Source organism: Diceros bicornis, chromosome 17 (genome assembly GCF_020826845.1).
Source record: "Diceros bicornis minor isolate mBicDic1 chromosome 17, mDicBic1.mat.cur, whole genome shotgun sequence".
Taxonomy (NCBI): domain Eukaryota; kingdom Metazoa; phylum Chordata; class Mammalia; order Perissodactyla; family Rhinocerotidae; genus Diceros; species Diceros bicornis.
In genome coordinates, this window is record NC_080756.1 from 46,910,174 (window position 1) to 46,936,209 (window position 26,036).

The 26,036-nt window shown below is 39.1% G+C and overlaps 1 long non-coding RNA gene across 1 annotated transcript; it reads right to left on the reverse strand.

The window, feature by feature from the left end:
• Positions 1-4,223: 4,223 nt before the first annotated feature.
• LOC131415775 (uncharacterized) lies at positions 4,224-16,654 on the reverse strand. Its single transcript, XR_009222507.1, has 3 exons — positions 16,565-16,654; positions 11,976-12,042; positions 4,224-4,362 (listed from the first exon to the last, which is right to left on the reverse strand). It is a non-coding gene; the product is annotated as an uncharacterized LOC131415775 (long non-coding RNA).
• Positions 16,655-26,036: the final 9,382 nt, after the last annotated feature.

Below are 26,036 nucleotides of genomic sequence, written 5' to 3' on the forward strand. Positions count from 1 at the left end.
AAATTGTCTCTTAGCTGCTGCCTCACCTCATTGGCGTGGGGCACCAGCCGGACCTGCAACTGCTCCATCTTCCCTGGAATCCTCCTGCAGCTTCTCTGACTCCTGGGCCACTGGTGTATTTAACTCCATAATGAAGAGTACCAGCTTCTCCTGCAGGATACCCACACCACCAAGATTGAAGACGGTGAGAACTGACAAGGGTTCCAGTTTGTGCTTATGGGTTCCAGCTTGTCCTTGCTCTCCCTCACTTTATATCCATCTTCTCTTTCCAATTGCTTGACCTGCGCTTGTCACACACCAGCATCAGATATAAAACCAACAGCCGTACAGAGACTGTTTACCTAGATCTCACAATTTCATAAGATGCATGTTTTGTGTGTGTCATATATGTATCTATAGATATCTGTATATATCTATATCTTGTGGTTCTACTTCTTTGGTTGAACTCTGACTGATACAGCGAGAGATGTGAAAAAAGGAGGCAGCAAGTGTAAATTCGTCTCTGGAAAAGTGTAGCAGTCATATGATAAATATTTCCTGAGCCTCTGTTGTGTGCCTGTGCTTGATTCAAAGAACATAGTGATGAACAAAACTGATATGGATAAGAGACTATAGTCTAGAAAGAGAGATAGATGACTAAAAAGGGAATAATAAATATATATTACAAATGGTATGAATGCTCTGAAGGCAAAAATACAAAACAAAACAGCCCCCCCCAAATGACAACAAAATACTGAGATCAACACAGAAGGGATATAGTTTAGATTGGAGATCAAGGAAGCATTTTCTATGATGTGATATTTAAGCTGAAATCTGAAGGATAAGTAGGACTTAAGAAGATCATTTTTTGTGTGTGTGTGTGTGAGGAAGATCAGCCCTGAGCTAACATCTGCCAAGCCTCCTCTTTTTTGCTGAGGAAGACTGGCCCTGGGCTAACATCCGTGCCCATCTTCCTCCACTTTATATGGGACGCCGCTACTGCATGGCTTGCCAAGCGGTGCATCAGTGCGCTCCCAGGATCTGAACCCCAGGCTGCTGCAGCGGAGCGCACACACTTAACCGCTACAGCACCGGGCCGGCCCAGGAAGATCGTTTTAAGAAAAAGGAATAACATGAATTGGCACTGAGGTAGAGAAGAGTCCCAGGTGTTCAGGGAACTGCAAGATGCCTGAGCGCTTGGAATGTGGTAAGTGAGAGAGCGTGACCTGAAACGAAACTGGAGGAGAAAGCTTTGTGGTCAGTCAAGGATGCTGGAATTTATCCCCGGAGTAATGGAAACCCATTTTTAAGAGTTAAGATTCTCTGGTTGCAAGGAACAGAAATACAAATCAAAGCAACTTAAGAGAAAAATGGATTTTTATTGGTTCACATAACCCAACCGCAGGAAGTGCAGGAATGAAGATGGCCTCAAGGTGCGGTAGAACAAAGGATATGAAGACCATCAAAACTCTTTCTCTTTTTAGCTTCACATCTGTTCAGATGTGTACTTCATCTCTATAATTAGGTTTTTAACGAAGCTGGATCCATAAATCACATCTTCATAGCTTTCCCCCTAATTCATCTACACCATTGTCCTTACTGTATCTAATAGCTCTGAGTTATAAGCAGATTACTCTGACTGAGGAAATAGAGAAGCAGCTAACAGCAACTTCTCACGTCCTTACAAAATCTCTTTTTCATAAAGAATTGCTCCAGATTTTGAAAACAGTATAACTATGTCACTTTCTTTGTGTCTGGATAAAGTACATTTTTGAACCAGACTTTCTGATTCTTTTTCCTCTAATATTATGATCTCACTTCACTTGTGTTATGGTACAAAATTCCGCTAAATACAGAATGTATATTTGAATAAATTCAACATTTTATTTCAAATCAGTTCTGAGGGCTTTAATATTGTTAGAAACTAGAACTATAGTAATTTTTTTAGGGTCAGAAATGCACTAGAATGGTGAAAAGCAAACTTGAGATTGTATTGGTTTTATCTGCTTTTTCTTATTGGTCTTTTCTTCTGAGAAACAAAATCAGACCTACCTCACATTAGCAGCACTGACAAGAATATAACAAGAACAAGGTATTCTGCCTTGGGTGGGAGCTTTACCTAAATGGCTGTATTAATCAAAACTCTTTTTAGGTATAAGTATCAGAAACTCCTCAAACTGCCTTAAAAAGAGAATATGTTGGTTAATAAAGCTGAAAAGTTCAAGAGTAGAATTGCCTCAAGCACAGCTGGGTTTTTGAGCTGAAATGACTTCACTGGGACTCAAGTTCTCCTTCCAACACTTGGCTCTGCTTTCCTTCTTGTGGCTTCATTCTGAAGCAGGTTATTTCCATGTGTTGGCCCCTTGCAGCTGAGTTCTAGACTTACATTCTAACAGCTTAAACAACCACAGCAGAAGGAGAGCCTTACTTTCCATATGGTTTTAGCAAAAGTCCAGTCCAGGCATCTCTCACAATTGAACTGATTGTGACTGAGAGGATGGAATATATGCTTGGCCAGATTTAGGTCAAATGCCTGGTGTGGAGCTGGGACATTTGGAAGTGCAGGCAGCCTCACTTGAAGTACATGAACTGAAAGTGGGATGGGGGAAATGCGTTCCAGATGGGCAAATAAGAACCAGGTGCTCGCAACAGTCAACCTTTTGGCTGCTCAACATCATGCATACCCTAGTTCTCCCGTTAACACAATGCTACCATTCACGTAGATAAAAGCAAACTCATTTCTAAGGGACAATGACTCAAATTGTCATTTAGTAACCTTATTCAGCTCAGAGTTCACAATATCTAGGTGTCACAAATTCCTCTTGTTTGGGCTTAGAGGTATCTCCTTGTGATTTTGGAATCTATAGTTAATATAGTTGACCATCTTGACACATATATTGCACAATTATGAAAGGAAAAGAGAATTATTATAATTAAAAACTACCATTTTCAAAGGAGGAGAAAGGGAGACAATATATAATGGCTGCTGGTCTGTGACATATATATCTTGAAGACCAGGAAGAGCAGAAATCCTTGCCCTAACAGTGGCGTGAGTTCCTTGGTCAGCTAGTCTGTCTGTCTTGGGGCTCTACTATCTGAAAAGCCTTCACGTCTCCATTGCCCTATTTGGCAACAACTAAGGTGGTCATTAGGGAAGATTCCTTTTTTTTAGCAGTCAAATTCCTTTGGGGAAGGTTTGAGGGACTTGAGTATTAACTGCCTTGGGAGTTGAGTAATCATGGGGTTTTGTTTGCCAGGCCTGGAGTTTCTAAGGCAATACAACTCCCTTATAATATTGGTACATTTTTTTCTATTCACATTCCCTGAGCCTGTGACCAAAACCAGAATTCTTTTTTTCTTCTCTCTTAGAAACAAACATTGGTGCTTGGCCACCCACTAGCTCATAGCTTGTTGACCTCTATTACGGCCCTATCTGAGGTGCGGTGACAGAGCTAATCAACCCCTTCTTTTCTGGCTACTTTCCAGTAACTAGATCTTTACAATTAGAACAATTGTCCCCTTTGTCAGGCAGGGAATGAATAACAGGAAATGACTGGGAGTGATCTGTGGGTATCAGTATCCTGGCTTCATTTGTGTTCACTTTAGCTTGGAGTATAGAATTTGAATTCTAATCCTGGAAGGCCAAGACATTCTGACTCTCAGCCATTTTGGATTATTAACCATAGGAAAAGTTGTATTTTCTATCTTTTTGGTTTTTAGACAATCCAGCTGCAAACAAAGCTTGGCTCTTCCTTTTTGGTCCTTACCAAAAAGTAAACATTCCAACATAATGAATTTTCTGTCAGGTCCTCTAAACATATTTTCTATCAAGTCTCTTACCATCCAGCCTTCTTTGTTTGATACATGGAGGGTCCTAAAATAAAATGGGCAGTAATTTAACCAGTTAATTTCCTATCAAAAAGTAAGAATTCATAATCATTCCTATCTGGGGAATGGCAGAATCCTCACTAACCCTGCACCTTACCTCAATTAACAAATTCCACACTTTAGGTTCTGTTATTTTTAATACCATATTCCTGATGCCATTTGAAGCAATTATGTATCCATTATAAGAGTCAGAACTCCAACTCAAATTATATTAAACAAAAAAGGTTTTATATTGACTCTTGTAAGTGAAAAGTCTAGGGATAGCATTTGTCTTAGTCTCATAGGGCTACTGTAACAAAATACCACCGAATAGACAGCATAAAAAACAGAAATTTATTTCTCACAGTTGTGGAGGCTGGAAGTCCAAGATCAAGGTGTCAGCAGGTTTGGTTTCTCCTGAGCCCTCTCTCCTTGGCTTACAGATGGTCATCTTCTCGCTGTGTCCTCACGTGGCCTTTTCTCTGTGTGCGTGTATCCCTGGTGTCTTTTCCTCTTCTTAAAAGAACATCAGTTACATTGGATGAGGGCCCACCCTTATGAACTCATTTAACCTTAATTACCTTTTTAAAGGGCCTTTCTTCAATACAATCTCATTGGGGGTTAAGTCTTCAACATATGAATTTTGGTGACACAGGGTTTAGTCTATAACAGTACTATTTTCACATGCCTTTGAATTGAGGGCCAAAATGAGGTCCTCAGGATTCTCTAATTCTTCTCTGTACTTTCTTCTCTGCTAGTTTTATGTTCAAGCAGGCCTTTGTGTGCTGACCCTTTGACAACTCTAGATTATGCTCTTATGATTTAATAACTCCAGTGGAAAGATAACCTCTTTTTCTTAATGATTCCAGTAAAAAATTCTGTGGTTGCTTCCTATTGGCCTGGAATGGAACATGTGCATATCATTGGAACAATCACTAGAGCCAGGGAGATAGGATATGTTGATTGTCCAGTCCTGGGTCATATGCCCACCCCTGGACCCAGGATCAGGGTGAAGTGCCCCAACTCAAACCACAAGAACTCGGAATAGGGAAGAAGGTATTTCTCCAAAAGAAAATTAAGATGTTGCTATCATGAGAATGGGGAACAGATGATGGCAGGCAAAATCCAGCAAATACTATGCCATGACATCTAAATTTTCTTCTAATGCCAATATGCTATGACTTAATCCTGAGTCACTGAGTTTTTTGAACCATGCTGACCCATTGTTTTATAGGACAGTGCTGGCATTGTTTATAAAATTCAGAGTTCTTTCCATAATTCTTGGAAGAGTAAAGGAAACATGTGCTTAATTTTGAAGTACAGAAGTGTACTGAAGTACCTTCCTCTACTAAAAATGCTAAATTGGGCCCTCAGAGGAACCATGCACCAGCTGTCATTTTAAGAAATACAAAATTGAACTTCACTGTAAAGAATCCTCATTCTGAGAGGATTGTTTTCTAAGATGATCCTTTGCTGGTAGCCATAAAAATAGAATTCTATAAACATGCAAATGGATGCCTAAATAGAACACTAATCTTCACATAAAGAAGAATAATGAACTTTTTTACTAATTAGAATATATTGATGTTGATATTTTCTATATTCAGAGATAGGCTGTTAATAATTATTTCTCTGTTTTTCTGAAAAACCTTTGTGCTCATTTGTACAGGTAAATATTAATCTATTATTTTCTTTTTCGCTCCAGCTTCTGGTTACAAATTCTGTGGATATATGTTATTCTAATTCTTTGTTTTGCAAAACTGTTCCCTCTTACGTGATGCTTTTGTTTTCCTTCTGTTATTCCCGATGTTCATCAAAATCCAGAAACTGTCCCATTAGGATATAGTTATTCATTTTACCAGTTATGTTGTCCCTAGGGTAAGCTATTAGATAGAGGTGGAATTGTCCTGAGGACTATAGGTTATATGGAAGGTTCCACGTTTTGGCAAAAGTTTATAAATGTAGGATGCTCCACTCATCTCTGGTGTGAGCTGTTAGTTTCATGCATTATCTCCTTTTCCTTAGCTGTGAATTTAATCTCTTATCATTACTTCTGTGTGGTCACTGCCTTTCTCTTCTCTATGTAACCAAAGAAAAGAAGTATATCTCTTTTTTTTTGTGAGGAAGATCAGCCCTGAGCTAACATCCATGCCAATCCTCCTCTTTTTGCTGAGGAGGACCGCCTCTGAGCTAACATCTATTGCCAATCCTCCTCCTTTTTTTTCCCCAAAGCCCCAGTAGATAGTTGTATGTCATAGTTGCACATCCTTCTAGTTGCTGTATGTGGGACGCAGCCTCAGCATGGCTGGAGAAGCGGTGCATCAGTGTGTGCCCAGGATCCAAACCCGGGCTGTCAGTAGTGGAGCATGAGCACTTAACTGCTAAGCCACGGGGCTGGCCCAAGAGCTATATCTCTTGAGCAAAATGTATTCCACCAAGAGATGCACCCCTGGTTAAATTTTAGGGAACTAATTAACATTATTTTAGGGATTATTTTTTTCTTATTTTTTTTCTCCATCTATACTAACAAGATGGCTAACTTCAACTGAACAGAAATGAAATTTGGCATGGCACCTTAACTAATACTTTGTCTTAATAATCTGTGAACAGAAATGGACAATTTACTGTTAATATTGTTTCCCTCTGGTGATTAAGAATAGGTTAGGGTGGCCTAGAAAGTTGGTGGTATCTTTCACATTAAAAAATTAACTTTTAGATTAAAATATAATTTATATTCACAAAAGTACACACATTTTTAAGTATACAGAACACCGATTTTATGAATTTTCACAAGAAGAACACACTCTTCTGACCATCCCCAAGCCAGGAATTACGACATTAACAACACCCCAAGATCTCCTTGTGCTCCTCCCAGTCATGCTCCCTCCTCCCCCAAAGTAAACAACTATCTTGAATATTAAAAGTACTGTATAGATTAATTTGTGTGTTTGGGAACTTTGTGTGAATTTTATTCCTTGTGTCTGGTATTTTTCACTCAACATTCTATTGGTGAGAATAGATGTATTTTGTTGTATGTGCTCACATATTCATTGCTGTATAGTTTTGTATTGTAACCACAATTTATTTTTTCATTGTTTTCAGTTTTTAGTTTTTATAAGCAATGCTAATAATAATATATGCTAGGAAAAGTTTTTCATCATTTTATCTTATAAACTTTTATACTAATTTTTTTTTTACCACAAGCATGACTTAGTTGAAACAAAATGAGCAATAATTGATGAGGACTGCTTGATATCCTTAACAATTCTTAACCTTTTGACTATCCATTCTTCATATCCTTTCCCAGTTTCTCTTGTTCTTCCACTTCCAAAATGTGTTTAAACTTTAAGGTTGAGCCTTAACCTCTGTTGCTTTTCTTTTTCTACACTAGCTTCTTTAGAGAATTATTTCTGTGAGAGCTTCTCATGTTACTTCTAGATAGATGATTTAAATCAATGTCTCTTCCCCACCCTACTCTAACACTCATCTATTAGTCATTCTTTAAGCCCTCCATTTCATTTTAGTCATCTTTCCTTTCTTTTAAACTATTCTAGCATTAATTCTATGGATTTATACCTGGCTTAATTGTGAAAGGCAAAATTTTTTTATGTGAGAGTCCCTGTTCAGGTAAACAATTTGAGTTACCCCAAATCAGCATGTTCACCTTATTCTGGCAGCTCAGTCTTGTGGGATCCCACAAAATAATACCACTCTTACCAGGCATCTTTTGGGAACTGAGCTGGCTATAGGTACAGCCATGAGGCCTCCTGTCTAATCCCATATGCCTGAGTCCAGGAACTCCTTTAGACGTCTGGGCAACCCAACTTAGGGTAGGGGAAAAGACAGGGATCATGACAGGTAGGGTATTGGAGAGTGCCCTCAAGGGAAGAAATGGGCATGGGGCACTGTAACCTTGGCTGGTTCCAGGAACTGGATGGGGACTTGGAAAAATTTGAGAAGGCACTTCAAAGCATGGAGGGTGGGGAAGAGAGACCCTAAGGCTTAGGACCCAGGAAAGGAGCTTGACTTGCTGAGGTTAAACGGCGGTACTGGTCTTCCTGTTATCTACAGGGTAAAGTCCAACTTTCTTTGTTTAATGTTTTAATTCTTCCACAGTCTGGCATCGTTCTCTAACAGGTGTGGAGGAAGGATCTTGATTCAGTGGTATGCTGGAGATAGTTCTCACTGGCTCCCGAGAGCCAACTCTGGGCCTTTCTTCTCAATTCCACATTCAGTGATGTCACTCTGGTAGTCTGAAATTTGCCATGGCAGCTTATTGGCAAATGCTACAAATCGTGCTTTTTTGATTTTTGTTTTTGAGAGCCAGGTAAATGTATAGCCATACACCATTGCTTAGGTTACTGTTGAAGGGATGTCTTCTTATTAGAGTGAAAGGTATGTTTTGCTAGGGGCCCCAAGAAGAGATATTTTTAAAGTGTGTTCTGGACAGAGTACTTTTTGGAGCTGAGGAATTTGAAGAAAGAAAAAGAAAATTTGCAGGAAAGAGACAGAATTTTAGGAGGATAGGTTTATATAGTTACACTTAACTAAAGCCTTTCGCATCAGGCAGACATGGAAAAGTTGGAAATCTCTCTGATTATTTTTATAAATTCAGCTGATTTTAATACCAATACCTGATAAGGATACTATAAAAAACAAAATTAGAGAAGATGATCACTTATGAATATAGATGCAAAAATTGTACAAAAATATTAATAAATATAATCCAGCAATATATCCTATTAATAATAAAGAATGCCCAATTAGGGTTTATTGTAGGAATGCAAGGATAGTTCAATATCAGGAAAACTATCAATATAAGTAATTATATTAATAAGTTTTAAGAAATCATGTCATATCAATAGATTTTGAAGGGGTAGTTGATAAATTTCAGTAGCCATTCCTAATAAAACTCTGAAGTAAAGAAAAGAATTTATACATTTGACTATATTAAAATGAAAACTTCTCTTCATCGAAGGATAGCACATGCAAAGTGAAAATATAATCTACAGACTGGGAGAAAAAGTTTGCAATATGGAAAAGCTTTTCTTTTTTTTGTGAGAAAGATTAGCCCTGAGCTAACATCTGTTGCCAATTCTCCTCTTTTTGCTGAGGAAGATTGGCCCTGGGCTAACATCTGTGCCCATATTCCTCTAATTTATATGGGATGCCACCACAGCATGGCTTGATAAGCAGTGCATAGACCCATGCCCGGGATCCAAACCTGTGAACCCTGGGCCGCCAAAGGGGAGTGTGGGAACCCAACTGCTATGCCACCAGGCTGGCCCTTGGAAAAGAATTCTTATTTGGAAGATCTAAAGAACTTCTACAAGTCAATATGTAAAAGAAAAAGAACCTGAAAGCAAAATTGGAAAAAGATTTGAATAGATAATTCACTGAGTAAAAAGATACTTAGTGTCACTATTAATAAATTAGATGCAAATTAAAACAGTGTTATATACCATTACATATCCATCAGATTAGCTAAATTTCTGAAGCATGACAATACTAAGTGTTGGCAAGGATGTAGAACAAGTGGAACTTTTTTTTTTTTTTTTTGGTGAGGAAAGTTAGACCTGAGCTAACATCTGTTGCCAAGCCTCCTCTTTTTGCTGAGGAAGATTGGCCCTGGGCTCTTATCCGTGCCTATCTTGCTCTACTTTATATGTCAGACGCCTGCCACAGCATGGCTTGATAAGCGGTGTGTTGGTCTGCACCCAGGATCTGAACCTGTGAACCCTGGGCCGCCAAAGCAGAGCACATGAACTTAACCATTATGGCACTGGGCCGGCCACCAACTGGAATTTTTATAGACTGCTGGTGGGAGTAAATTTGGTACAGTCACTTTGGAACGCGATTTTGCAACATCAGCTAAAGCTGAAAATATGCATACCATATGGGACACAAACCTTGTGCAGTTCCTCAGATTCTTGTGACCACATCCTTCTTTCTCAAGGCACTGTCTGCCTCCTAGTTTTCACTGCTATTGCTTTCTTTGCTGATGACCTTGCCAAGCTCCCTGAGCTGGCTAGAGTCTGAGTTGAAAGCCTGACTTTCATAGCCCTCATACTGCTTATGCCAAGCGCTATTCACAATGAGTCATCTCTCCACTTCCAGGCTTGGATATAATGCTACACACGGGTTATAGGATTTGGCTTTCTGAGGGGCTTCCAGGAAGCCAGATGACGCAACCCTGAAATACAGGGGTAGGAAAGGTAGTCAGCTTCTTGTGGGGTGAACCCTGACCTATGGGAAGAGGGAGAGGGGGAGAGAAATGGGTAGATTCTGTAGATTATGCTGTGATGCACTTTCTCTTTCAAACATTCTGGAGAAAGAATCATATGCTGTGTGAACACATCTGCCAGGTGATCCACTATCTTTTTGTGACTTCTTGTGATGCAGGGGTGAGCATGGTAATGAATTGCATTGTATTGCTTTGTATCTTTTCTTGCTTCCCTTCCCTTTTTCCTTTTCTCACTGCCCTGAGCTTGTACCTTCTAAATAAAGTCGCAGTACCTTAATCCTTACCTCAGGCTCTGTTTTCTCAGGAATCAAGCTAAGATACTTGCAATTCTACTCCTAGTTCCAAACCATAGAGACTCTTACATATGTGCATAAGCAGACATCTGTAAGAATATTAATTATAGCCTTGTTTGTAATAGTAAAAATTTATAATTAGCTATTACTGTGGTGATTTGTGCAAAGGGATAATATACTTCACTGAAAATGAAGGAAGTGGAGCTGCATGTGTAATTATAACATGCATGGCTAGTTATCAAAGTTATACAGTGGAGCAAAAAAAGTAGCAGCAGAGAAACTCATACTGTACACAACCATGTATATAAAGTTTCCAAACATATAAAAACACCACCATGCAAAGGTCTAGATATGTGCATTTGTAGTAGAAATACAAAAATATTTTGGGAATGAGAAGCACATACTTCAAGATAGTAGTTGCCTTTGGAGAGAGAGGAAGGGAAATGAGATCTGAGCAGAGTCTGTTGGGAGCTTCAATGATATCTGTAATGCTTGATTTCTTAAGTTGTGTGGTGGAGCACAGATATAGTGGTCTAAAAAAAGCTTGTGCTGAATATCTTTATTTTTTTCTCTGTGGATTCAAGGTCCCCTTCTCTAGCCTGCTGTGTGCCCCAAGAGGCAGAGGCTGACCTATATGAACTGCATCAATGAGCTTCCTTGCTCTCTGGCTTCCAATTGGGTCCGGCCAGTGGGGAGCATCCAAAGGAGATCAGAGGGCAGGAAAAGAGTAAGGCTCGGACGGCATCCTCATATTTCTATTGTTTTCTTATTTACTTAAATATTCTACATAAGCATGGAGAAGATATGGTAGATGCAGAGCAGGTGATTGACATGGGTTATGATGGAGGTGGGGTGGGGTGGAGGTGCTGATACAGGTGAAAAGGAAAGAAAGAAGGAAGAGGAACCAAACTCAGAAGGAAAAATATATCTGCCTTTTAAAAAAAGATCTAACGGTTGGATCTGGGCATTTTGTTAAAGCTCCAAAGGGAATTCTGTTTCTCATCTAGACGGAGCAGCCAATGCAAACTCTTTGAGGTGGAAGGAGGCCAGTGTGGCTGGAGCTGAGTGACTGAGGGGCAGGGTAGTAGAAGCAGAGGTGAGAGGTAAGGGTAGGATGGGTGAAGTGGGACACTAAGAAATTGAAAAGATTTTGGCTCTTACTTTGATCTCTGAACTGACAAAATCACTTTGCTAATCTCATCTGCAAATTCTCTTATCACTTGGGAGGTAACTTGTCAAATCCTCTCCTTCCCTCTCTCCACCACCCTTACGAGGTAGTCTTGCTATACTTGAGGCTGAGGGTAGAGTATCTCTAACCTTCATTGGTGGCACAAAGGATTAAGTGCGTAGTTTCCAAGTTAAAACTGGAAGAACAAGTGAGATCTGGGTTGCCCGTCTGGTAGGATAAATAAAGAAAAGGAAGCCAAGACATGAAGCCAAGGGAAGGGCTTTGAGGCCCTGCCCGGCAAGAGGGAGGAAGGGGCAGCAGTGCCAGCCAGCGGGAGGGAAGGATTCAGGAAATGAGGTGCAGATGTGGGCAGTTTAGTTTATCTGAGTCAGAAATCTTGAAATCATTTAGAGCAGCTACTTACTTGCTCACAATCTTGGCATCCGTCTTGGGTTTCAATTTCCTTTGACCAGTCTTCCATTTTTTTCACTCTGAAGATATTCCCATTGATAAAGAAATTAGAGGTGAAATTGTTAAAATTCCATTTTCTTTGTCCTTTCTCAATCCAGCCATCTCCAGTCTATTCTCCTGCAGCCACAGCAATTTTTCTACTATGCAAGTCTGATCCTGTTTGGCTTTCTCTCACATTTAGGATAAAATCTAAATTTCTTTTTTTTGACCAATGAGGCTTCCCTAATTTTGTGCCCTCCTTATCATTTTGGCCTCATCTCTTGCCTCTTTCCTGTCCCTCCCTGCAATCTGGCCATTCCAAGAGATGCAATTGGTGGTCAGAGCAGAGTTTCTCAGCAGCGGCACTATTTTGGGTCAGATAATTTATTTGTTGTGGGAGGCTGTCTTGTGCATTGTAGGATGTTTAGCTGCATACCTGACCTGTACCAACTAGACACTGGTAGCAACTACCCAGTTGTGATAACCAAGAATACTTCCAGACATTGCTAAATATCCCCTGGGGGACAGGCTCACGTGTGGTTAAACACTGAGATGAAGTGTGTTATGTCATGTCCGCCCTCCCTTTCCGTTCTCTCTGCATGGAGTGACCTTCTCCCTGTGATCATCCTGGCAAGCACCTGCTCATCTCTCAACATCTCCACTCAGTCCTCCTTCCTTGCTGAAGTCTTCCATGAATCCCAAGGTGGAGTTGGGTGAGCTGGCCCTTCCAGTTACATAGCACCTTGCTTTATTAGAGCAAGATCCAATTGTATTCTAATTCATTGGGTTTGCCTGTCTCCATATCAGACTGAGCGTTAGGAGGACGAGACTGTTTTTGAGGTTTTGTCCTCTGTACCTAACTAATAAGTGCCCGGCCCAAAATATTGACAACATCTATGTGCATCTTTAAAACTTTACAAGTTTGAATGTTGGGTAAGATTAAAGCAATTTAGAAATGACATTTAAAGGCAAATTAATTTTTTTTCTCATAGCTGATGTGATGTCTGTGATATCCAGGTTTTAATTTGTCACTGCATCTGAAATATGATACTTTGTATATATTTCGTGAATAGTTGCCTCTAATTATTAAACTTGCTTTTGAATACAATTTATAGATTATGTCTTGCATGTCTACAACCCAAGATTTTAAAACTTAACAATTTATGCAAATCTTATAAAGACACTATATAATACTATGTATATTTGTAGATATGTGTGCCTTTTGAATTTGAAGATTTTATCGGGAAAGTACTGGGGTACATGTACTTTTGAATAACCATCTTCCCAGAGCCATACTATTATTTGACAATAATTTGGTATTTCTGCATTTTGTTGTTTAGGACCAACCATGCTTAACAAAGTTATTTCTATTTAGGAAGTTTGTTATCTATCCGTGATAACTGTAAAAAATATTTTGAACATTTCTAAATAGTGCTATACTTTGCCAATGCTGCCATCTCCTGGATGCTATTAAGCACTGTAACAATCAAAGAAGCTTACAGTTCGTAGTGGTTTCCAAAAGTAATGTGATATGTGGTTATAAAAAAGCTTTCATTTTCTTTTTTTTTGTTTGTTTAGTTTGAAAAATGCCTGGATATACATATTTCTTCGATTTCCCTTATAAAATACTTGACTACCTACCTTCCTAACCACCTACTGCTAAAGTCAGAATGGTATAGTAGTGCTAGGGTATAAAATGGATATGCTAAATATCTTAATTTTGCCCCTCTAGATCTATTATCCACCCTTCTCTACTCTGGTTTGTGTCCTAGGAGGCAGAGGCTGACCTATATGGACTATATCAACAAGCTGCCTTGACTTTTTTTTTTTTTTGGTGAGGAAGATTGGCCCTGAGCTAACATCTGTTGCCAATATTCTTCTATTTTTTGTGTATGAGACACCGCCACAGCATGGCTTGATGAGCAGTGTGTAGGTCCGCACCCAGGATCTGAACCTGCTAACTGTGGGCCGCTGAAGAGGAGCTCGAACTTAGCTACTACACCACTGGGCTGGCCCCTCCGTGACTTTTAACTTCTAATTGGATCTGGGCAATAGCAGGGATTCAAAGGAAATCAATGAGAGAGAAGGGAGTAGAGCTGGAGTCTTTATTCTCCCAGCTCCCTCATATGAGGTCACAGGGCTCTATCCCTTAACTCAAGGTCATATTTCCTGGCAAGGGCCCTTACCAAAATAGGTCAGTCTGTTTTACGGAAGCAGCAATCACTTCCTCCTTGTATCCTTCAGGGCTGTTATGAAACCTAGAGCACTTCACTGTCCTCTGTGGTTACCCTACATTCTGCTCATGCCTTTGTAAATGATCCTTTTGTTGAATATTCCTTAAATCACCCAGCTTGAGTATATTTCCTGCTGGGACACTGACCAAAACAATGGAAATAATAATAGTAGTTAGTTCATAGGTGTGTCATAAGGGTTAAATGAATTAAGACCTGACTAGTGCTTAAACAATGGCTGAGAAAAGAGGTAAGATGAAAGCAATTGGAAAGAAAATGATAGTGATGGAGGAAAAAGATGTTGCAATACTCAGATAATTGCTATCCTTTACTGGTTAGAAACCCCCCCAAAATGTAATACTTACATTGAAATATCTTTATAGAAAAGATTCAGAAATATAAAAGAAGAAAACTTTCCTGATATAAGGGAGTAGCTGAATCAGCAGATCAAAAGTTCACACTAGGGCCAGCCCAGTGGCTTAGCGGTTAAGTGCGCACGCTCTGCTACTGGCGGCCTGGGTTCGGATCCCGGGCGTGCACTGACGCACTGCTTCTCTGGCCGTGCTGAGGCCTCGTCCCACATACAGCAACTAGAAGGATGTGCAACTATGACATACAACTATCTACTGGGGCTTTGGGGGAAAAAAAGGAGGAAGATTGGCAATAGATGTTAGCTCAGAGCTGGTCTTCCTCAGCAAAAAGAGGAGGATTAGCTTAGATGTTAGCTCAGGGCTGATCTTCCTCACAAAAAAAAAAAAAGTTCACACTATACAGGAAAAACAGCTATAGGATGATCAACAATAAGATATGAGAAAAAGAAATAATTCTTTAAGCAACCAGCTTCCCCTAAAAAAAGTCCCCTAAGAGGAGGAAAAATAAAAGATTAGCTTTATACTAATATTTAATTCCAGAAGATATCAAGGTCTACAAAATTCTAAGGGAATGATGACACAAAATTATAACCAAATATGGCAGCTTTCCTTAGTGTCAGGGAATTCCTTGATTAAAAGACGCCTATTTTTAGAATATTGTATTTCACAATAGTCATTCCCAAGGGAGTCTTACTTTTATCTGTGGTCATCAATGAATATTTTACCATAATGGTAGAAGCTTATCTATTAAACAAATTATAAACATGTTTTTAGAAAATACCTGGTAAAATGACACAATGGTTGTAATTTGTAAACTAAACCATGTATTTGAAGGCATACACCCCCATATTTCAACCTTCAGAGACTTGTACCATTTGTCAGGGACATCATCCTTGGTTGTGATAAAAAACCCAAAAGTTTACATGGTGTGTTTTTACCCCTGCTTGTTTACGCCCAGACATGTCCATTATGTAATATATTAATATGGGCCCAAATAAATAGGAATACACACACAAAATTATAGCCAGCTGTTATGGGCTGAATTGTATCCCCCACCACTCAAATTCATGTGTTAAAGTCCTAGTCCTAGTACTTCAGAATATGAGTGTGTTTGGAGACAGGGTCTTTAAAGGGGTAATTAAGTTAAAATGAAGTTCTTAGGGTGCATCCCAATCTAACATGACTGGTGTCCTTACAAGAAGAGGAAATTTGGACACAGGCCTGTGCAGAGGGAAGATATGTGAAGATAAAGGCAATGAAGCAGGAGTAGGTGTCTTGAAAATCTGCCACCATCTGTTCAAGCAACCAACTTATTCGTTAGGTATGTTTTTGAGATGATATTATATATACTATGATGACTGTTGTGTCTGCTCAACACAATATTTGTGATGAGCAGCTCAGTTTCTTCGGTCATTTGAGGGCTGATGATCAGGAATTTAATCTTTACCAAGGCTCAGTAGAACTCCAGGACATGTTTCTCCAAAGAGATATTATCTGCAGAAGAAAACATGGCTTTACTCCACCACTTTAGATTGCCACACTGTAATTCTCCTATTGCCACTTTCTAGCATTCAATGTGAATAATATTCAATCTGCTGCAAAAGCTGAATATCGTTGGATCTGCTAGACGGTAAGGACAAAGTGGGAGAACAGCTTCTTCATTACATCCAGGACCTGTTGCAGAGTTTTTTTTGCTTGTGGGCTCCTTCAAACTGGCAGCACACTCAAATATGTATTTATTGCCCTCCAAATCAAGAGAGACCCCAAAAGTATATCCTTTTTCTTGGTGAGAAGTGCTATGTTCAGCAACTTGTCCTTTATTTTAGAGGAGCTATCCTAACATGACCCAGACCATTCAATCCCTAGAATCTTTGCTAAGGTGGCAGGGCCTTGAATTCAGTGGGGTTTATCTCCCATTCCATGCCACATATGTGTGTCACCCTGGCAAATAGGATACTTACTATTTCTTGCTTATCAGGTTGACTCAGTGTGATGTCATCCACGTGGTGACTGGCGTGATCTTCTGTGGTATTTCAAGACAATTGAGGTCTCTGTGAACTAGATCAGAGGTTGATATTTTCTGTAAGAGCCAGATAGTGGATATTTTAGGCTTTGAGTCATACGATCTTTGTTGCAACTATTTAACTATGAAGTTGTAGTGTGAAAACAGCCGTAGATAACACACAGATAGCACATGAGTGTGACTATGTTTCAATAACACTTTTTTTGTAAACACTGAAATCTGAATTTCATATAATTTTCATGTGTCATGAAATGTTATTCATCTTTGGATTTTTGTCAACCATTTAAAAATATAAAAACCATTCTTAGCTTGTGGGCCATACAAAAATAAGTGGCAGGCTGGATTTGGCCTGTGGGTTGCCATTTGCTGACAGCTGCATTGAATTACAGCAGAGAGCAAGAAAATTGACATAGACAACTGAGGCAAAACCATGAAAGTATATTGCTGACCCTACTAGGTGAAAGCAAACTGCTCCTGGCTACCCATGTACATTGTTATACAGCAATAAGCAAATGACATGTCAATAGCTACATTCTAGATGGCAGGGGCTATATTGATTCACTCCATTAAAGAAGCCAAATCTGAAATAGTAGCTGCAATTGATGTCACCTCCTAATTAATTTTATGATAATCCATAGTCATTCTCCAAGATACTTCGGTTTTCTGAATACACCATAAAGGCAAGTTAAATGGTAATGTGATAGGAATCATTACCCTAGAGCCTTTCAAGTAGCACTTGATGGTAGCACTAATCTCTAATATTCCCCCAGGGTATTTCAAAATATAATAAGAAAAACAATTAGTTAGAAATGATTATGTATAGTATAATAATAATTTAAATATATATGTTTATATGTATATAATATACATACAAATATATGTTACACTATTGATATGGTTATTACTTGGTTGTGTGATTATGGGTAGTTTTTTACTTTGTACACTTTAATATTTTCCATTACTTACAGTGGAAATATATTCTCTTACAGTCAGAAAAAAATCTAATTTATTTTTGTAAAGATCTCTGTTAAAGTCAGAATACTAAATTTATCTGGATGAGACATATGAACTTAATCCTGAGAATAGTTGATACCAGAGCTAACCTCAGCATGTAAATATTTGAGTCCTAATCACTGTACCAATTTCAAATAGCTAATTATTCTTATTTTATTATTTAAATATTTGAATTAATATACATCCAGTCTTTATTATTATACATATATTTGCAAAGAGAATTCTAAAAGCTCTAACTTCCAAGTAAAAGAATATTAATTAGTGGAACCTATTTGTAAATGCTTCCCAAACTAGTATTAATGATGTGTGAAATATGTGACACTAAACTAACCAGACAATTCAGTAATGCCGTGTTCAACCGCTGTGCTGTACATGAAGATGGTTTGTCACTGTCTTGCTGTAGTGAGATGGAGTGTGTGTGAATGCTCAGTCACCACTGCAGACCTAGACACCCCTCTTAGCACTACCACTATTTAGAGGTAATCGGAGAAAGACGAAAAAAAGATCACGAATATTTGTCTTTTTTATAGTTTCCTTGAGTTTTCCTCTATCTTCTGAGGCTTTAAAATTCTAGGCTTGGAAATTATAGCTCATTCATGGAGTCCTAGCAATTTTATTGCTGGTTAGCATAATAAATATAAAGCTAAAAGTATAAAGACTTCCAGTATGTGCTTTCTTCAAGAGTGCCTTTCTAGGCTTTTCTCAAGTGGGTATGCTGACTGGTGCTCATCGTGGGGATGAAAGTGAGGTGGTCGGAGAAGATAAATTCAGGGAAGGACTTTGACGACCTGCAAATGACAGGGCCTTAGACACTTAGACAAGTTATCTGAGGTGAGAAAACTCTTCCACAACCCCTTATGTTTGGAGGAGAAAGTGTGTAGAAACAGGAAGGGAGCACTGGGCTGGGGTTAGGAGTTCTTGGTTTTAGTCAGACTCTACTAATAAATAGATGTGTTATCACTTAACTTCTTTTTGTCTCAGTGTTTCTATGTTCAAAAGATGTGATGAATTATATACTTTCTAGGACATTTTAGCATCTCTATTCTCTGGCACCCTGGACTTACCTCTCTCTAACACTAACCATACTGTGTTCTGATTACTGATATCCTGGTTGTCACTTGCACCTCACCTCCCTGCCTGCTCATCAAACTGTAAGCTGCTTGAGGTCAGGACCATGTCTTATTCAACTTTGTATTCCCAGCATCCAAAAAGTGGTGTGGGCAGGGCATGTTAAAACACAATCTATATAAATGATCAATTTGTAAAGACTGTGGTCTGTGGGAACTCTAGTCATAGGCTCGATTTTCTTGAGTAGTGGGTGTAATTGGGATAAGAAGAAGACGGGGAACAAATATCTTTTGAGCCTCCTACATTTAGCCATTGAATATTTTTGTTCAATATATCTAAGATGTGATAGAGGTATAATTATGGCAATTTTATAGCATGTCGAGCGTGTAATTTGCCTCAGCAAGTGACCAACTCTGAATATGAACCCTAGGTTTCTCTTAACTTCGTAACGCAGGCTCCTTTTACTCTAATATGCCTTTAGTGGCAATAATTGGTAGCGTGGTCTCTATAGAATAAGATTATTGCTACAGATTTAGGAAAATAGACCCTAGGGGCATTTGGACTGGAAAGAGCATTTTTTAAGATCCTATTTATGCAAAGCTTACTTCAGCAGAGTCCTTATTTCTAGTATTTCTGCAAGCAGCTTCTGAAAGGGGATTGGTATAGGGGAAGGAGGGGGTGGCAGGATACATTTAGTGTATTGTACCATTAAGGCCTTTAAAAATCTGTTCCTTTCATCTTTCCCCAGTATGCCTCTTCCTCCATGATTCCCCCCGATTCTGCCTGTGCATTCCTGTAGTACTCAGCTTGTACCACTCACAAAGCATTGTTATACTGCCTTCTATTGTAAATGTTTATGTATTTGACTTGACTCTGGCTCTGTATCTTCTATACCTTTGTATCTGGTTCTGACACTGTAGCAAGTAGATGGTCAATGAATGCTTGTTGAATAAGTCTATCATCTTTCTCGTTCAAATTTATCCTGAAATCTTCTTAAACTCTTTAAGGTATTTCCTTCTCCTCCAAAGAGAGGAATAACATGAAGGAGATCTGAAAGGATCTGCTAATATTTTGTGGGAACATAGTGGGTGTGGTGTTGTGTTGTCTAGATCCCCCTTCAGTGAAGAACTGGTTCCCCCAACTGGGAGGGGTGTCAGTGGACAGCTTCAGCTGGCAGTGTCTTCAGGGATCACTTCAGCTGTAAAGAGCTGCCTCAGCAAAGATCATACCCTTCCCTGGGCAGCCCACTTCCAGTGACTGGTCAAGGTCGCTGGAGTATAAAGGGTCAAGGGGTATAAAGGCTTGGCCTTTTTAATCCAGTATGGGACAGCTCCGACAGGCCATTTTAACTTCCATTCGAGAAACTGTGCTAGGATTTTTGATTTAATTTTTCTGTCTTTTTAAAATGGATGCAATTCATTAAAAATTTATAGATAATTCTAGCTAATCCAGGAAGTAGGGGCCGGCCCCATGGCTTAGCAGTTAAGTGCGCGCGCTCTGCTGCTGGTGGCCCGGGTTCAGATTCCCGGGCACGCACCGACACACCACTTCACCGGCCATGCTGAGGCTGCGTCCCACATACAGCAACTAGAAGGCTGTGTAACTATGACATACAACTATCTACTGGGGCTTTGGGGGGAAAAAATAAATAAATAAAAAATTAAAAAAAAAAATAAGGTTGGCTAATTTCCTGATTCTCATAAAACATGGATAATGAGTAAAGATTTCTGGTTCAGCCTTCTCTAGCTTAGCCTGATTTTTGAAAGTTTGCTTAGGCTGAAGTTTAGAATTTGAGTCCAGAACTTTGGCACCTACAATATACCTGCCATCTGTCAAACATTTGCAGCTTTTGTTAATATTTTAAATCTGCATAATTTCTGCAAGAAGTGAGTTTCCTTCCTAGGTTTTTAAATTTTCTTACAGATATTCTCCATTTCTCAAACTATTTCATGGAACTCTATTTCTTTGATTTTTTAATATCTGTGTATTTTTAAAGTATCCTTAATTCTTAAGAAGTTGAGAAATTCTACACAAAATCTCTGAAAAGTGCTTTTTTTTTTTTTTGTGAGGAAGATCAGCCCTGAGCTAACATCTGATGCCAATCCTCCTCTTTTTTCTGAGGAAGACTGGCCCTGAGCTAACATCCATGCCCATCTTCCTCTACTTTATATGGGACATGCAGCTGTGACATACAACTATCTACTGGAGCTTTGGGGGGAAATAAAATAAATAAATGAAATCTTAAAAAAAAAATTGTTTTAAAAAAAAAATCCACAAAGTATTTTTGATGTATTACCTCACTTGAATAAAAGTGGGTTAAGAATCATTTACGTTAGGAAACTCCATCTAGAAAATTTTTCCTTTTTCTTCTGTCCCTTCCCTATGTTATGTCAAAATTTAGTATGTTATAAAAGTTTATTGATGAGGATGCTAAGCACTTGATCCTTCTATTTTTAAAAAATTGGATTCATATAATACTTCCTGAGGGTGCATGATAGAATAGAAAGAATGGGAGTATTAGAGTCAGACTGAGGATTAATGTCCATCTAATATATATAAAACACCTAGCACATGGCAAATACTTAATGATAGTTTAATTTTCTTTTTTGTATTATGTTGTATTAATTCTACTGGCACCTTGATAATATTATCGCATCTCCTTGCATCCATTCTTCCCAGCAACTTTTCTTCCTCTTCCCAGCAACTTTTCTTCCTTTCCCCAACCACAAGTTCTAAACTATAGTCAAAATGATCTTTTTAAAATGAAAATCTGATTGGTTTCTTCTCTGCTTAAAATCCTAAGATTTCTTATTGCTCTTATGATAAAGACCAAAATTCTTACCTCGGCCTCTAAGAACCTGAATCTTCTGGCCCCGTTTATCTCTCCAGATTCATCTCTTATAAGACCGCTTTCCTCCGTTCTCTCTACTACAGCCTCTTTTACCTTCTTCCAGCCACTCATGTATTTGTGATGTCTCTCTGCTGCTCCCACTGCCTGGAATGTTCCATTCCTGCCCATCCCTTCCACTTGGTTAGTGCGCTCCTTCTCATCCTTTAGATCTCAGCCCAGGAAAGCCTTCTCTGACCTGCCTCCCCTCCTCCCAGTTTAAATCATTGGTATACAATCTCGTACAACCATGTCCTTTGGACCACTCATCTAAATTTGTAATTAAGCATCAGTGTGATCAATTAATTGCTCTCTGTCTTTCGCACAGGACTAAGTTCCGTGAAAGCAGGAAGCTTGTTACTGAATTCTCATAACCTAGTTCAGTGATTGGATCATAGTAGGTGGCCAGTAAACACTGCATGATCTAATCAGCAAAACTCAGCAAGGTGTGTGAATGTATATGTGTATTATTTTTATTATTATTATTTTTTAATAAATGAGGAAACTGAAGCTCATTTAAGTCCAAAGTCATACCACTTGTAGGTCCAGAGTACCTTACAATTTTTAAAAAGCACATTTGTTTTTATGGATATTTAAATACATTTCCTTTTCTCTTTTGTATTATCCATGTATTAAAATATTCTTATTGTTCTTGATCTAATGTCTCATTTCCTTCTCAATTACTTGCAACTCAGAAGACTCTAATATTCCTTTAAAATTCACTTATGCCTTCTGACTCGTAAATGACAAAGAATTGCAATGACCCTGAAATATAATTGTCCAGCCTGTTGACTATGGCCCTGGGAATGAAAACTGATCTCAAATTGATATTCAAGTCAATTCATCAAACATTTGAGCCACACCAGATAGTTTATGCTAACAATGTGATTTATGGGGGGCCTTGGTCCATGCTGAATTAGTTTGATCTCTGGAGGGACAGGAGACTGAGTAAAGTCAGTCAGTGGGCGCTCTATGCTGACGTGACTAATCTCTAGTAGAAACCCTGGACACCAAGGCTCCAGTGAGCTTCCCTGGTTGGCAGTATTCCACACTTGCTGTCACACATTGCTGCTGGGAGAAGCAAATGTCTTTAAGTGCTGTCCATGTGACTCCAATCGGAAAGGAAAACTAGAAGCTTATTCCACGTCTCCCCTGACTCCACCCTATAGGACTTTTATCTTTGCTGGTTTTAATCTGTATCCTTTCACTGTAATAAACAGTAACCATGAGTATAACAGCTTTTCTGAGTTATATGAGTCCTTCTAGAGAATCACCTGAGGGTGGTCTTGAGGACTCCTGTCACAGCTGCTTAGAAAAGGCATGGACTTTGAGATTGTTTGCATGGGTTTCAAAATCAACTTTAACACTGCTGTGTGAATCTTGATCAAGTTAGTCAACCAAATTTATCCTCTATTTCTGTATAATTAAAACTAGCATAATAACATCTATATTTCAGTGTTGGTGTGAGGATTAAATGAGGTAATATAAGAAATGTGCCCGGCATGTGTTTAGTTAAAGGTAGCTATTATTATCACATTGGGGTAAGGGGTGTAGGAATACAAAGATTATTAAGATATATTCTCCACTGACTAGCAATTTAGTCAGGGGGGAAATCCTTGTGATGAGGACTGTGGGAAAATTAGGTTATTTCCCACTTGGTCCACTCTTTGTAGACTGGTAACTGGTTGAGTCAGCCACACACATTGTCCCTCCTGCTCATAGGCACTGCTATCCTAGGGTAGAGATGGGACAGGCAAAGAAGGGAAGGATTTTCTACCTGGTTCTAAAGATATGTCTAAGATTCATACACATGTAATTAGCCGATATACATCTCTTTTATCACATCACTGCTAGGAAATGGACCTGAACAGGGTACAACTGGTCTTTTGTGACTCTTTAATATTCAAGACAGCTCTCAAGGTTCCTTTTAACCTTATTTTGCTTGAATAACAACAGTGAAGGTTCGGGGGACACTATGAGGTTGGCCTCTGCTTCCCCTTCTTTCCAGCACCTCCCCTCACATGCACACACATGCGCACACTGGGCCAAGCAAAGCTCTGCCTAGGGAGTGGCATGGAGTCAAATCTGTGTTTCCTCAAATCCCTATTGTTAGGATAACAATCTCCAAACATCTAGGTCAGGCCAGGTTATTCTTCACTTAAGGATTTCAATTAAAGCTAGAACGCAAATACAATCTCAAATTTACAGTGAGTTTACCATTCTCTAAATCAGTTGTTTCAAACTGAAAATCCATTTTCCATGGAAACCATGTCATATAATACTGATAAAAAAAAGTTTGTTTTGTTAATATTGTACTTGACATATAGTCTTTCACTATTGCTGCTACAGCTGAACTCGGCTTTTATGTGCAACACTTTGTCCCATGATGTAGCCCTAGGACTCCCTTTTATCCCCTGCTTTATCTTTGGGAATTTAGTAAAGAGACACTCTCCAATTCTAACTCACTGATGGGAGCTCTCATGGCTGTAGCAGGGCAGGAGGTGGGTGTGGTGAGAGTTCCAGGGGATTATGAGAAAGGAGCATATATCTGTTAGGATGCCTTCAGAATTCCTTATTAAAGAATAATATATTTTATTAACTCACATAGCAGTAAGTCCAGGAAAGGGCTCTTCCAGTGGCTTAATTAATTTAACAAGGACTGAGACACTCAATTTCTATGCTCTGCTGTTCCAAGTATTGACTTCATTTCCAAGCTGGTAGCAAGACAAAGGAAAGATTTCCCACAGCAAACTTCCCCTCATGTCTCATTGACGAGAATTTGGTCATTAGTCCATTTCCAAACCAAGCAGTAGCCAAGAAGACGGAATTACCATAATTTATCATATTATAACCTGGTAGATAATGGCTGCTGGGGAGTCAATCCCAAAGCAGAATTTAGGCCAGTTGCTGTTGTAAGCGGTGATAACTTTCAATCTGTAACTTTCTTCTGAGGCCTCAGGACTGGCTTTCCTGCTTCCTCTTCCGATGGTTTTGCATCTTTCACTTGCTCACTGCTGCACAGAAAGGTACAGAACCAAAACCAAAAATCTAAAAACTTTTCCCTACTTACCTGATCCTGAAGCTCTGTGGGGATTTTTCACTTTCATTTTCATTTTTTATTATTTTTATTTTGTTTTAAGGCTGATAACAATGAAAAACAAATAGTTAACCCCCACCCCCCCATACACATTTTCTTCTGTGTTCTCACTTCCTTCTTTTTTACTTAGGTTGAGTAGGGGAATTTTAAGAGTGAATCTTTGGGTAAAGAAAGGACTATGATAAGATTCATTTGCATTTAGAGGAGAGCCAGACCTAGGCATTCCCCTGGGCATTTCAGAACCATGCATTTGGTGCTATTACGGAGTGTGTCGTGGTTGGGAAATGTCATGGGGACTTGGTTCGTGGTAGATGTGGGTCAGGAGCAGGGAGGACAGTATTGGTCACACGTCCCGCCTCCCTCCCCTTTCCTGTTGTTCCCACTATTTTCTAAATAGCCAAGCCTGCTCTGGGGCCATGTAGGAAGCAGGGCAGGGTTTTAGCCTCACTGAGGTGGAAGTAAAAGGAATAGGCAGGGAATTCTCAGGCAAGGGAAGCTGAAAGAAAAGAGTTCCTGGGATAGAAATCAGAGGCTGCTGTATGAGAAGCCAAATAGCCTTTCAACAGGCTGTATTGAGGTCACTGGGAAACTGAAAAGCAACTTGCCTCCTTCTTAAGAATGAAGACACGTACTGACCAAGTTTAAAGCCACCTACCCTGATTTTTCCACTCACATCCAAATTCATATCCATGTTAGTTCCCCACAAACCCACACCCATGCTCCCAGCACAAAGCAGTGTCATCTCAGATATCTGCAAATTCACACCTGCAGTAGAGCTCCCCTTCCATTCACACCCTATTAAATACATAAAGTACACATTTTATTGCCACAAATGCTTAGAAAAGACAAAGCCCTTTGGTCTGTCTTGACTCAAAAGTAATCTGAAAAATCAATCTTTAGCCAATACCTGGAAACAATGTAGGAAAGTCCTCACATATACACAAAATCATGTATTATTGAAATTTTCACTCAGAAAGAAAGAGAAAAAATTTCTAAATCTAAATATATATGACCTCAGATGGGGAACCTAATTTTATATGTTAATATTTTCAGTGTAAACATACTGCTAATTGTTGAACAGCTGCCTCTTTAAGGGAGAGAAAAAGCTGGGTTTATTTTGACTCTTTCTTAAAATCAAGAGTCTGGTCTACGTACAACCAATGATGAGCAGGAGTGTGGTTAAGTGGAAAGAGAGAACTGAAACAACCATCAGAAGAACTGAGGATCAGTGATCCAAAACCTGGCTTTCCCTGTTGTTTATTATGATTTGGGGCAAGAACTTTGAAAAGTCCTGATGAACATGTGTTCTGGAACATCGTTTGTTTTCTACACCACAAGGTGAAA